The sequence below is a fragment of the Saccopteryx leptura genome, chromosome 3 (genome assembly GCF_036850995.1).
Source record: "Saccopteryx leptura isolate mSacLep1 chromosome 3, mSacLep1_pri_phased_curated, whole genome shotgun sequence".
Lineage (NCBI taxonomy): Eukaryota > Metazoa > Chordata > Mammalia > Chiroptera > Emballonuridae > Saccopteryx > Saccopteryx leptura.
This window is the reverse complement of record NC_089505.1, coordinates 42816419-42831769: the sequence shown is the minus strand read 5'-3', so window position 1 is coordinate 42831769 and position 15351 is coordinate 42816419.

Here is a 15351-nt window from a genome sequence, read left to right as displayed (position 1 = left end):
TGACTAAACAGTATTTTTACTTGGATGGCAAATAAATAGGAACTTTTATTTTAGAAACTTCTGGAACTGTAAGACAAACAGTATCAGATGGACAAAATAGCAGAGAAAAGAGAATCTATGTGAGGAGAAAGTTGACAGGAATAAACATTACAGCCTCAATATTCTATTAGAGATTGGTGAAAACATGGGCCAATGGTGGAAGTGGAACTGACATGTGTTAATATGTAAGCCATATCAATTTCTCATACACTGAGCAGCTGGCTTCACAACTCACTCCAAGAGGTTTATTCAGTTTAGTCTGCTCACTTGGGAAAGTCAAAGATTATTAAGACATGCTTAAATATGAAGTCAGTTAAAACAAGCAAAAATCTTTGTTATATTTAGAAAAGCTCTACAAAATTGTGAGGAAAAAAATATTGATGTAAAGTTTTTAAGAATAATCCATGGTGGCCCTGGCCAGTTGCTTCAGTGGATAGGGCGTTGGCTTGGCATGCAGAAGTCCCAGCTTTGATCCCCAGTCAAGGCACACATAAGAAATAACCATCTGCTTCATTTCCCTTCCCTTTCACCCTTCTCTCCCTCTTCCCCTTTCACAGCCAGTGGCTCTTGTTTTGAGCATTGACCCTGGGCACTAATGATAGCTTGGTTAGCCCACACACCTCTAAAAATAGTTTGGTTGATTTGAGCATTGGCCCCAGACAGGGGTTGCCAAGAGACTGCTGCTGGGATGCATGTGTTAGTCTATATCACTATCTCCCTTTAAAAAAAAAAAAAAGAATTATCCATGTTGCAGAAGTATTGTATTCCACTGTAAAAATCAAATGTTTGTCAAAATAATTGTAGGTATCATAAAGGTGTAAGAAATAATATGAAGACATCTATGTAAACTTTATCCACTTTATCCCCAAAAAGTAACATTTTACAAACTATGGTATTCTGACAATGAGAATAATGGCATTAATCTAATCACTATTTTATTTAGATGTCCTCACTTTTACTTATTCTCCATAGTGTATATTTGTGTTTAGTTATAAAGAATTTTGTTACACATGTAGGTTTTGTTTCTACAAACATAGTCAGAAATCTAAAGTTTCATATCACAAGGATACCTCCTGATGCCTTTTTATAATCACAATAGCAACCGTGCTCGCTTCGATAGTACGATAGTATGTATACTAATCACAGTAGCAACCTTTCTTTCTTCCTCTTCTCCCATAAGCCTGTTCCTGGTACCATTGATAGTCTCCATTTCAAAAATATTATATGACTGAAATATTATAACATATAACCTTTTGGATAGTCTCTTTTAATTCAACATAATTTCCTGAAGTTCTACAAACTTCTTACATGCATCAATAGTTAATTTTGATTACAGAACAATGTTCCATTGTATGTATATGATATGTTTTATCTAACCATTCATCAGTTGAAGGACAGTTGGATTATTTCCATTTGGACTATTACAAATAAAAATATAAATATTTTTATAGAAGTTTTTGTGTGAAATATAATTTCATTCTCTGTATTAACTGTCCAAGGGTACATTTGCTGGGTCATATAATTGTTGTATGTTTAGTTTTAAAACAATGGTCAAACAGTTTTTTTTGTATGGCTGTACCATTTTATATTCTGGCCTTCAATGTGGCAATCTGCATTCAATATGATTGTACATGTTAATTGCATCAACAAAATACTTCCACAGCCATTTCTAGACTGGTGTTTGATCAATCAACTGGGTACCAGAGCCTAGTCAACATGACATAAAATTAACCATCACGGTACAATTATACCACATTTTGCTTATTCATTCATCAGTTAGTAGGCATTTGTGCTGTTTGCACTTTGGGACTATTATGAATAATGCTACTATAAAAACTTGCACAATTTTTAATATTGATATATATTTTTTATTTCTCTCGTGAAGAAATCCCTAGGAGAGGAATTTCTGGGTCACATCGTCATTTTCTGTTTACTATTTTGTGGAACTGCCAAATGTTTTCCGAAGTGCTATATGTACCAATTTATATCTCACCTGTAGTGTGTGAGATTACCAATTTCTCTGCGCCCATCAGTATTAGTTACTGTGTCTTTCCTCTTAGAGTCCTCCTAGAGGAATCAAGAGATAATGGAGAAAAGAATAGAAAAGGGTTGGCTCAGGCAGCCATCTTTAATGTGTAGACAGAGTTCTATATTGCAATGCTTAGGAAAACTTTATCAGTGACTGGTCACAAAATAATGATTAAGAATGCTACATTTATTCTAAATACTGGGTCTACCATGTCCAGTTTATGTAATGTTGGGCAAGTTATTTAACCTCTGTATTACTTTCTTATCTGAAAATAAGAATCATATTAGTAACTGTCTAACTCAAAAAAGTGCTACATAATAACTAAGGCTAAGATAAACTTAAGAATTTTGGAGTATTTTGATCTCATCTAAAGGCATTGATAACTGGTTGGTAAAAATCGATTTATTTTTGTTAAGTGTTTTCATATCATGGACTCCAAGAATATTGTTGTAGTACTGTTTGTATGTTTACATTATATTTCAAATTACAATGTTTATTTTCATATGGTGCTGTTTAAAATTATCGAAGATATTTTGTGAGCAAATGTCTAAGCTGATTGATGCAATTGAAGGTGTGCTGGGCTGGAAGTTCAGTGTGGTTTCCCCTCTGGAAATCACTGCAAGTCTTGAACTTTACTTTCCTCATCTGTAAAATAAGGAGATTTGAATAGATAGCCTCTAGGGTTATTTAAATCTCCTGATTCATGGTTGTGAATATAGTTTCCATATTTAAGATGTCTTATTTAAATCACTTCGTCCTCTTGCTTTAATGATATAGTCATGTAAATCATATCTGTTCTTTTGGTATTCTAAAAGCTGCCAGATGTGTGTCAGAAATCAAGGAGACAGACATATCACTCACTAATCAATTACTTTTTTTTGGTGAGGAATTCTGTATTCAAGTAATACTCGAACCCAATCTTACATCATTGATATATTACAGCTGAACTTCTTTGATATTGATCAGGCAAACTATTTCCTTAGAAAGGATAGTCTCAGTAAGGTTGTTTAACAATGTTCTTAACCTCAAATACATCAGAATTTTCATGGAAAACTTTGGTATTCTTTTTCAGTCCACTCTTTATAAATAGTAGGAAACAAAGCAAAAAACAAAGCTGAATGCACCTGTGACCATTTAGAAAAGCAATTAAATAGAAACCACAGAAAAAGAAAAAAAATTAAGTTAAATGATTAGTCTATTAATCAAGCTTATTTGTCACTTCATTTGTTGTGAAGACATGAAGTCTTCATGTTACCTGGAAAACAAGATGAAATCAGACAGCACAGCAATACTAAATATGTTCTTGTTTTGAGTTTAATTTGTTCATCTGTAAAGCTTCAAAAGGTCATTTAAATTTTTTACATTATATATGGACTACAACTGTCACTGGGAAAAGAAACTTAGAGGAAATTGTTTATAGGATCATTAATTACGAAAATAGGTAACAATAGGAACAACAGAACTAGTCCCTGGGGCAGTCTTGGGCAAGGTCAGAATATTGAATGTACTACCTAGTTTTCCTTCTCCCCTGAGAGAAACTGGGAATGCAGAGTTTCTTCCAAATATCTGGCGCTCTTTTTGGAAAAGAGATTATGGAGAGAGACAAAACAATTTACTGGTAATCCTATCTCATACAACTTAAAAAATATTTGCAAATATCAATGGTTTGCAAGTCCTAAACATATTGTCTTTCTTGTATCTATATTTTATGTAAGTTCTTTCTTCTATCACTGTGAAATTTCTTTTTTTTAATTTATTTCTTTTTTTTTAGATTTTATTTATTCATTTTTTATTAGAGAGAGAGGGGGGAGAGAGAGAGAGAGAGAGAGAGAGAGAGAGAGAACAGGGGGAGGAGCAGGAAGCATCAACCCCCATATGTGCCTTGACCAAGCAAGCCCAGGGTTTTGAACCAGCGACCTCAGCATTCCAGGTCGACACTTTATCCACTGCGCCACCACAGGTCAGGAATCACTGTGAAATTTCTTGCTCAGCCTTATTCTACAAGAAACAACTCAAAAACCATCACTTGAGTTAAAAATATTTAAATCTTTCCTCCCATCATAATTAACATAGTTAATAATATTAACATTATTAACATAAAAACCAAATGTTAGATACAGGCTTCAATGCTTTACCTTCTTAGAGAGAAGCTGGGGTTTGGGAGTGTTCACCTGCTGTTTCTGTAATGAGCTGGAGGCAGAAACTACAGCCAGTATGCGTGTGTACTAGTCCAAACTGGCTTCTTTCTCTCAGCACCTTCCATGTAAGGGGACCCTTTCCTGTTACAGCTCAGACTCAGGAATGACAGAACTAGTCCCTGGGGCAGTCTTGGGCAAGGTCAGAATGTTGAATGTACTACCTAGTTTTCTTCCTCCCCTGAGAGAAACTGGGAATGCAGAGTTTCTTCCAAATATCTGGTGCTCTTTTTGGAAAAGAGATTATGGAGAGAGCATGCCACCACTTTTGGTACCAGCTTCAATGTGCCTGGTTTCATGATCACTAGGGTGTAGGAGCCTTCCAACTGGTCTCTAGGTTTCTCACAAAGGGAACTGGTTCCTGTGCCGTTAATGAATCATTGCATCTGTGGGGCAAAGAGGAGCCAGGGCTCCCTCTTTCACCATCTTGCCGTTACCTTCCAACCTCAATATTCTAAAGTTTTTACTGTCTTAATTTTTTTAAACATTCTAGTTTTTACTTTGCAGTTAATGTCTATCTTAATTGTACTGTAGTTAAAGAACAAACTCTATATGACTAATCATTTCAAATTTGTTAGTAGTTGCTTAATGGCCAGGCGGCATTATATGATTTTTTTAAAAAAAAAATAGATTATTTGTTCTAGAAAAAGAGAACATGCTTAAATTATTGGGAAGAGTTTCCTATAAACATTTATTAGTCTATTTTTATTATCATAATGATATTTGTGAAATCTTCTTTATATTGTCTTCTCTATTAGTTCATTAATAATTAGAGCTGGGTTAAATCTCTCACTCTATGATTTAATTTGCCTATTAATTTTTGTAGGACTGTAACTATTTTTGCTTTAAATATATGGATATTGTGTTTAAGACATATAGTTTAAAATTGTTATATATAATAGGCTTTTTTTTTTTTTTTTCTGAAGCTGGAAACGGGGAGAGACAGTCAGACAGACTCCCGCATGCGCCCGACCAGGATCCACCCGGCACACCCACCAGGGGTGACACTCTGCCCCTCCGGGGCGTCGCTCTGCTGCGACCAGAGCCACTCTAGCGCCTGGGGCAGAGGCCAAGGAGCCATCCCCAGCGCCCGGGCCATCTTTGCTCCAATGGAGCCTTGGCTGCGGGAGGGGAAGTGAGAGACAGAGAGGAAGGGGGGGGTGGAGAAGCAAATGGGCGCTTCTCCTATGTGCCCTGGCTGGGAATCGAACCCGGGTCCCCCGCACGCCAGGCCGATGCTCTACCGCTGAGCCAACCGACCAGGGCCTAGGCTTTTTTTTTAAATGTATTTTTTTGCTATTCTTTTCAGTGTCAAGGCTGGTCTCCTCCTAATCCCCTGGGAAAAGGGTGGTGCTGGGGTAGCTTCTGGTTCATCCCTGTTCTGAAAGTGAATATTAACTTGATGCTGAACCCCATTCTCTTCTTTCCAAGTCCATCACAACCACACTTCACTTTAACATCTTGGTTTCATCAGTGAGGAAAACCCTACTTTAAGGGCTATGTCCACATCCCACGATTTTCTTCTTCTCTTCTATTTGTCTTGCTATATTGTCTTTCAGATTCTTGATTAATTTTGAAAATGATATTTTGTTTATATTTTATCTAGAATTTTGAATTAAATATGTTTTGTTTCTCCAAAAGGAAATGGCTTTTATGAAACCTACCCACATTTCCTGAAAATCAGAATTCATGCTTTCAATACTTTCTTGAAAGTTTAAAGCATAGTTACCATTAACTTCCTTCCAAAATTGGCTTCCATTATCCTGTGTCCCTACTGCCCACTAGTGGGCATTCCAGCTTTCATGGTGAGCAACCAAAGTATAAGTAAAAAGATAGATTTAACTATAGTAAGTTGTTTTATAAAGATTTATTCTGCCAAACTTAGCAAAAATCCGACATAAAGTACTTGGTAAGTAATTATTATTATAAGCTTTAACTTGCTGTAACTCTGCTTTATAAATTTTATAAAGTAAAGTTACTTCCCTAATTTATAAATCACCATTACTGTGGAACCAGTGGGTGGTTAGAAAATTTTACTACTAACAGAGATACAACAGTGGGCGGTAGGTATAAAAAGGTTGACTACCTCTGCACTATACTGTTTTGTTTTTTTTTCACTAATATCCCATGTGTCCCGTGCTGTCTCCACTATATGGTTTTGCTTATGTCTGAAATTGTCTTTTCTTCCGCCAGTTGCATAACTAATTCCCACTCATCATGCAGCTTGAAGCTCCATGTTAGGGAAAATTTCTCTTATCACAGAAAAGCCTGCCTCCCCTTTTATACACTTAGAATATCATTTCTCCTTTATAGCATTTATCACAGTTGCTCTTCACATTCACACATTTGTCTGGAGGAAAAGTTACACACAGACAAGGATCATGTCTGTTTCTGCTCCTTGTATTATCACCAGATCCTATCACTATACCAAAATATGTTCAAAGATATGTATGAAATAACTGAATGCAATATATATAAGTGAATAAAAAATTGAACTTTAGAAGTATTTACTTCAGCTTGACCAGGCAGTGGCGCAGTGGATAGAGCATCAGACTGGGATGCGGAGGACTCAGGTTCGACACCCTGAGGTTGCCAGCTTGAGCATGGACTCATCTGGTTTGAGCTAAGCTCACCAGCTTGGACCCAAGGTCGTTGGCTTGAGCAAGGGGTTACTCAGTCTGCTGTAGCCCCACTGTAAAGGCACATATGAAAAAGCAATCAATGAACAATTAAGGTGTCACAATGAAAAACTTATGATTGATGCTTCTCATCTCTCTTTGTTCCTGTCTGTCTGTCCCTATCTATTCCTCTGTCCCTCTCTCTGACTCTCTCTCTCTCTTTCTTTGTCTCTGTGTATATATATATATATATATATATATATATATATATATATATATATATATATAAAAGAAATACTTGCTTCAGGTATGTAATTTAAAGTCTAATCACTATCAATTTCTACATAATTCATGTTTGCTTATTTTTAACTGCATATTTTATTGTCTGTATATTATTTATAATATTTATATGGGGAATATATCTAGGCCCGATTGACCTCATTTGCTTGTTATTTAGAGTTAATCCTGTTTTTTCTGTTATTCGTAGTTCAGTGGTCATTTCTGCCATTAGAGGAAGGAGACATTATGGTGTATAGGCCATTGCTTTCAGGGTACTTTATCTGATTTCTCTATATACTGAAATTATTTCCCCTGGGTTTCTCTGCTCATATCCCCTACTCTGTTTCAACAACTTATATCTTATTTGTTTTTGTTTTCTTTTTCTTTTGATTTTTATCTCTGGATTGGAGTGAACTACCTAATTTAGCAAGAGATTGGATTAAGGTGAAAAACTTCACCCTGTGTTCTTATTTTGTGGATCAAACTCTATTTTTCTGTGCATCCATCTGTGCTTTATAGTTGTTCTACAACTATATAGTTAGGTTATAATTTACCCTTTGACTCTTCTCTCATCTTCCCTCATCTTCACCCTTCAGTTCTATAAGAAGGTAGGGACAGAAAATATGGTTAGTAGGATTTCATGGGTTCTTTTTCACCCTTTATGCCAGTGCTGCTTTACAATTTGGAAGTGGGTTGTAGGTCTCATGACAAAATGGATATTGGCCTGACCTGTGGTGGTGCAGTGGATAAAGTGTCAACCTGGAATGCTGAGGTCGTTGGTTCAAAACCCTGTGCTTGCCTGGTCAAGGCACATATGGGAGTTGATGCTTCCTGCTCCTCCCCCTGTTCTATCTCTTTCCTCTCTCTCTCTCTCTCTCTCTCTCTCTCTCTCTCTCTCTCTCTTTCCAATAAAAATGGATAAATAAAATCTTTAAAAAAAAACAAATGGATATTGATTAGAGTTTTAGAAATGTATACAATTCATATCACAGTGTACTTCATTGGGTAAAGAAATTGTCAATTCACAATTTCTTCTTTCCCATCTGATTTTAATTTTACTAGATATTGGAGTTACTCCTCAAAGTTTATAAAAGGATGCTATATCTACTTGCTAACTATGCTTTGATTAGGTTTATATATCTATTTTTTGGTTACTTTTATTCATTTCATGGAATATCTTGAAAAGAGTTTATAACTGCTACTGTCCTAGAATCTACCTTTGAAACTACCATCATTAAAAAAACAGGGACAGGGGCCCTGACTGGTTGGGTCAGTGGTAGAGCACTGGCCCGGCATGTGGACATCCTGGGTTTGATCCTCGATCAGAGCACACATGAAATGATCGTCCACTTCTCTCCTCCACCCTCTCTCTCTCTTCCCCTCTTGCAGCCAGTTACTCCATTGGTTCCAGCATCAGCTCCAGATGGGGCTTGCTGGGTGAATGCTAGTTGGGGTGCATGCGGGAGTCTGACTACCTGATCTCCTCTCACTTAAAAACAAAATTAAAAAAACAACAACAGGGAGAAGAAGTAGTAACATTATGTATGTAATTCAAATGTGTAAGAGAAATACAAATTAACAATAAATAAAACATTGTTGAATAGATAAAGTATATAAGAAAATGTTAAAAGTCATGGAATGTGGATAGCAAGTGTTAAGAGATGTTGCAAATCAAAATTTGTTTGGCTAGGAAGAGCTTAGGCTAAGCAAAGATTTTAAGGAATATAAGCCACACAGATATCTGGAGAAAATGCTCCAACTAGATATTCAAATAAGTGCAAGTGTCCTGAACCTAACATGGAACAGCAAGAGCATCGGTGACATTGGAGGGAAGAGTTTGGGAGACACGCTGGTTTAAGGTGTTGTCAGAAAGGTTATAGGCAGTCAAAACAAGCAAGATCTTGATATTTATTAAAGCCTCTATGACAATAAATATAATGAATAGACATCAGGTGGTACATTAGTCAGGTTTCTCCAGAGAAACAAAATCAACAGGATGTTTACATACAAATATAAAGAGATAGTTTTAAAGGAATTGGCTTATGTGACAGTTCAGACTTGATGAGTCCAAAATTTAATGAAGGAGGCTAACAGGCTGGTGACTCAGGGAAGAGTTATAGTTCAAGTCTAAAGGAAGTCAACTGGCAGAATTTTTTCCTGCTAAGGGGAGGTCAATCTTTGTCTATTAAGACCTTCAACTGATTTGATGAAGCCCACCTACATCATGGAAAGCAATCTGTTTTACTCAGAGTACCCCAATTTAAACGCTAATCTCATGCAAAACATACCTTCACAGAAACATCTAGCATAATGTTTGACCAGATATGTAGGTTCCACTGCCCAGGCATTTGATATATAAAATTAACTATCACAGATGTTAAGCTAAAGAATCAAAATATATTACCCATATACAGTCTATTTATCATAATAAATTAGGCTCATTTTTCTTTACACTAACAATAGCTCAACTCTAATTAAGATTCATAAGAGTAAAAAAGTTACTGGATTTTAACTTTTTACTGGACATTAACTCTATTGTTATGATACAAGCATTTGAGAAAATTTTGGGGGTGGAATTACTGTGATAGAATTTGAAATGAAATCGTATGTGAAATAAATTTTTAGGAAGGACAGCTAGATACCTCTTAAAATATATCATTGATTTTTATACATGAGCATCTCCTTTAGGATATGGATAAACATTTATTTTCTGGCTATGAAAGTGGTTAGCACCCATTTCAACTTAGAATGGCTTCTAAATTAAAAACTATAAGATTACCTTGGAAATGGAATAAAACTCTAACTATAGAGATACAGGTAGATTTAAAATTTTTAGGACATCACTGTAATTTTTAAGTTTTTAAAATATATAATTTCTATAACTTTTAGCCCATGAGATTTTTTCTATAGGCTTTTAATACAGAAAGATTTTTTTTGTATTTTTCCAAAATTTTCTAACTTGGATAAATATATATATATCAATATATCTGTGGTAAATATATGTCTAATTCAGTGGTATTTTACAGCCAAAGTGCTGGCAAATGGGAAAGAAATTAAGAAAAATTTCTATATTTATTTGACATCCCTCATTGCTCGAGAAATCCTGATTACTAGGCAAAGAATATAAACTCTACATTTTTATTTTCTTCTTTGTTCATTGCTACCCTGTCCTTCTCCACGCACTCATCTTTCAGCCTATTCCTGCATCTTCCTTCTGCTCCAGAATACACCTACACTAAGAACAACCACATTTTGAGGGAAAACAAAAAAGAAGATACTCCTGGCAGGGAACTCCTTCTTGGTGAGAGTTTGTATGGGGTTTTCTGAAGGTCCCTGAGGACTTACTATTCATGAGCGTGCTGCAGCAAGCTGGTACAATCAAAGATAACAGAGAAGGAAATAAGGAAACCTCTCAATCAGTGAGAAACCAAGGCCCAGTGTTCATCAAAATCTCGTTTGACATTGAGTCATTGGCTTGCAATTGGGCACTTTTTAGTAAATGAGAATTTTTTTTTAAATCAGTGATCAAAAACAAATAGATAATCAAAAATCACATTATTCTCATTAAAAGTGGCTTAATGACTATAATTCTTTACTGTGGATATCTAATTATCAGTTGAATCCTCATGGGAAGCTAAAATAGTTGAAAGCATATGAATAAAGACACACTTGTAGAAAGGAAATTATAAGTATCTGTGAGAAACAGAAAAATAAAAGAAGCCTGTAAGAGATGTGGATGCAAAGAGTGGTGAAAAGAAATCAAGGTGTATTAGAGCCTTTTTTAGAAAGCAACATACAAAAAAACACTAACTGCATTCTTCTTCCCTCCATGTGATTAATACTGCTTAATTTTTTCAAATTGCTGTTGTACAAATATTTTTGTACAAATATTAGTATCATATACAATCAACATAACTAGAGAAGACCTGATATCAACCGGATTTTTCTATTGCATTAGATCATTATTCAGATTTTCTACTATTGAATATTTCCCAGTATAGAGCTTAACACAGGAAAAGCTGGAATGGGATCACTAACCTAAGAAAATACAATAGTGTAGATCTCCAAACTTCCCATAATGTTTGAAGACATCCTTTCTAAAGACACTGAAATGTCTGAGTTGAAAGATTAAAGAAAATAAGAATCTGATCGCCTCTTTAGGTTCTGTGCTAAAAGACCATAAATTCTTGGAAGAGCCACCTGATTCCCAATTTTCTGTGAACACATCTGTCAATGAAGAAAAGCAATAGCTAGATGCCTTTAGGAAATGTGCTGATGCTCAGCTTGTAGAGAAACAAGGTTCTTGTGTAAATCAGATTTAGAGTTTTAGGTGTTACCAAAAGTGTCTTCTCATAAATAAACAACTTTGTTATTTTGCTAGTTCTACAAGTTTTAATGAAGTAATTGGTGATACTTAGTGTCAAAAAGTGGCTACTTTTTAGAAATACGGTTCTTGTTAACTTCCAAATGTCTTCTAATCATCCACTCAATCTTGAAACAAAGGACACTAAACCTTTTTCTTAGACAGACAGTAAAATGAAAATCGCTCTTAGTCATACATTATAGGCTTTATATGTAGTTAATTAATGATCAGGGAAGTGGACTTAAACCAATTTAAACAGAGCAATTTATCTTGAATTTGGAAGAAAGGATTAAGGAAGATCTAGAAAAAAATGATGTGCTAAATATTTATATGAAACCCAGTTTTTAAAAAATCAAAAATTTTAATAATCAAATATAGTTCTAAGATAGGAAACTTGTTAAGTTTTACAGATTGTAAGGCAGAAATCCATATTTAATATCCAAATTTAATTATGGTCTTTTGATTTTTATTTTGAAAATTCCAAATTGCTAAATCAATAACAGTGCAGAATATTTTATCAACTGCTACTTTATTTTAAATGTATTAACTTAATCTATATAGTATGATTGTTATCTTTTATTAACAGTGCTGAATAACTAAAATTTACTTTTTAAAATATTAGTAAGTCTACACATAAGTTTCTCTTTGCCCATTCTACTAATAATTTACCTCACAAATAGAGTGTTTTTACCTAACAGATGAAACAATAAAAGGAATTTTTTTTCTACCTTTCACTATTGAACACATTTGAATATGTCACAAGCAGCCACAGTCATGTCCCATCAAAAGTTTCCTAATCACTACTTAAAGCTTATTTAATAGAGGAATATTATGGATAAGTTAAAAAATTTGTAGATATTTTGAGATGTTAACTGCTTATATATTAAGTAGTAATGTTTGTTCTAAATTAAATGACATGCATTGAGAAGGCCATGTATCACAAGACCCAATTTTTTGGCTAATTAGTTGCCATATGAAGCATATGGATTCTATGTCACATAGAAAGTGAATAAACAATTATCTTCAAACAAGAGGAATGAGACAAATGGGAGCAAGTAAATGGTATATTATTAAAAATTCCTTTATGTTGGCCTTCTTATTATTCAAAGATGTTACTTAGAATCTACATAGTTGACCATTGGCCTAAACCTGTATTTAACCAGAATGAAATATATATATATGAATCATTTCTACCTCCTTTAAACTGCCAAAGACTAGTGATTTATATTTACCACAAGAGTTTTTCTTACATGCTCTATTCTAAAGCAAATACTGAAAATGAAACAAAATGGGCTAATTCATTTCACTTACAAATTTGTCAGGTACATATTGTCTCTTCATATAAAAGTTTCTTTTGACTTCGTCCTGAATGATTAAAATGAGAGGAAACTATCTTTTGTAAGTTATAGAACCAGAAGGAACATCGAATCACCTATATTCTGCTAAACATTGTAGAAACATTTAAAAAATGAACACAGGCCATTCCGATTTTGCCTTTCAAATAATAATACCTATGGAGGGAGGGCCATGCAAGTACAATTTTTGGAAAGCAACTATTAAAATTTGAACATCACAGAATTTTTCATGCTCAATGAAATCATGAATATTCATTTTAACTGTCTGGCACCAGGCGGAGGATTTCTGAATTAGCATGCTTGATGGAGTGCAGTTCATTACTGGAAGTTGAAATGCATGCTGGACTTTTTTAACCTTTATAAAATCTGTTGTTGAGTCCTTGCCTATTCCTTTTGCATCTCATCATAGCAGCCAAAGCCATAAACTCAATGAGAAGACTGAGGAAATAAAGTCAGCCAATACAAACAGTCACCAGAATGGTTGCCAGGAAGAGTAATGAGAATTTTTCAAAACTCTATTAAAACTATAGTCCCAGGATATCATATAGAAAAAGCAACCATAATATACAATTGTCTTTATAGAACATGACTTAAAATGTATTTTTTTCTTCAGCTGAATGCAGAATTTTAAAAATTTGATATCAAGGTCAATTATAATAGTTTTCTGAAAAAACATAATTGTAAAGAAGAAGAAAAATAAAAGATAGAAAAAAGAGAAAATACTTTTTTAATTTTAATTCAGTAAAGTTAAGTTCAATTTAACCAATACTTAGTACAAATTAGAATAACAGCTATAATTAATGGGGACAGATAAAACAAATAGATATTCAATACTTTCTTAAGAGATATCTGAATTAGTAAAAGAAAGGCTAACCATAAATCTTAAAAAAAAAATATGACTTTGAAGTTTGCCAAAGTAATTTCTCATCTATTTTTAAAGTTAATAGAAATTATTTAGCACATTTCTTTGCCTTTTAAGATATTATCCTTTAATAACCTGAAAACAATCTATAATAGGAACATGGAATAATATTGGTGAAAACAATCTTTTATATATGAAATTTGGTAAACATATGTTCACATTTCTGTTGGGTCAGTATTCTTACAAGTGAAATTTCTGAGTTATAAGGTATGAGAATATATAAGAATATAAGGTTTAGCTTCAGCTATTACTCTTTGGACAAAATTATTATATTATGTGGCACATAATTACAGTGTTCTTGTGAGAAATTTTTTTATTTTTTTTTGTATTTTTCTGAAGCTGGAAACGGGGAGAGACAGTCAAGACTGACTCCCGCATGCGCCCGACCGGGATCTACCCGGCACGCCCACCAGGGGCAATGCTCTGCCCACCAGGGGGCGATGCTCTGCCCCTCCGGGGCGCCGCTCTGCCGCGACCAGAGCCACTCTAGCACCTGGGGCAGAGGCCAAGGAGCCATCCCCAGCGCCCAGGCCATCTTTGCTCCAATGGAGCCTTGGCTGCGGGAGGGGAAGAGAGAGACAGAGAGGAAGGAGGGGGGGGGGTGGAGAAGCAAATGGGCGCTTCTCCTATGTGCCCTGGCCGGGAATTGAACCCGGGTCCCCCTCACGCCAGGCCGACGCTCTACCGCTGAGCCAACCGGCCAGGGCCTTGTGAGAAATTTTAATAAATAGAATGACTAAATTTTATTATATAATTCTAAGTATTTTCATATAATAGTTGTGTTGAGTTTAATTTTTCATTTGAATGTAAAAACTATTACTATTGAATGTATAGGTCTTCCTGGACCAATTATCTGCACAATTCCTCTGTGAGTGAGGCCGGCAGGGGTGGTATAGGTGGGTAGGGGAAGACTTATACCATTGTTCCTAACTAGGTGTTTTCAAAACTCAGAGCTTCTATTCTATATTGCTAAGATACTATTTTTTATTTCAAGTAGTGTTACTGTGGTGCTTTATGTAGTTGGTGGTCTTTACTTCAATGAGCAAACCAGTTTATTTCAATTGTTGCAAGCGTGGGGTTTAGATTTTGCATTTCAAACTGTGCACCTAAAGATGATTTTAGGTGATGTTCTTTTCTTGTTATCGCATTCTGAGCCCTATTGCCCCCTGGGTTCTCTTACTGCTGAGATATTTCTATATGTTTTTCTGTACCAACCCCAAGCTTCTTTTAAATACCTTACCTATATTTTGGAATGTTTTTTTTATATATATACTTGTCTTCCATTTCTTTGCTGAAATATGAGTGTATGATATTTTTTAAGTAATATCCCTGTTGTTACTGAATCATTTCTAAAACGTAGAGAGACCAATCCTGATTTATGCAATAAATTCAAAAGCTGTCTTATTGCTATTTTCTTTTTCCCATTAATTATTTTTTATTGAAATTGATTTGCTTATTTTCCTCCATACCTCCTCCCTCACTTCCATCTGTTGACTATCCATGTATGTTGAGTGAGTGAATCTCAAAACCGTGCTAAGTTAAAGAAGCCAG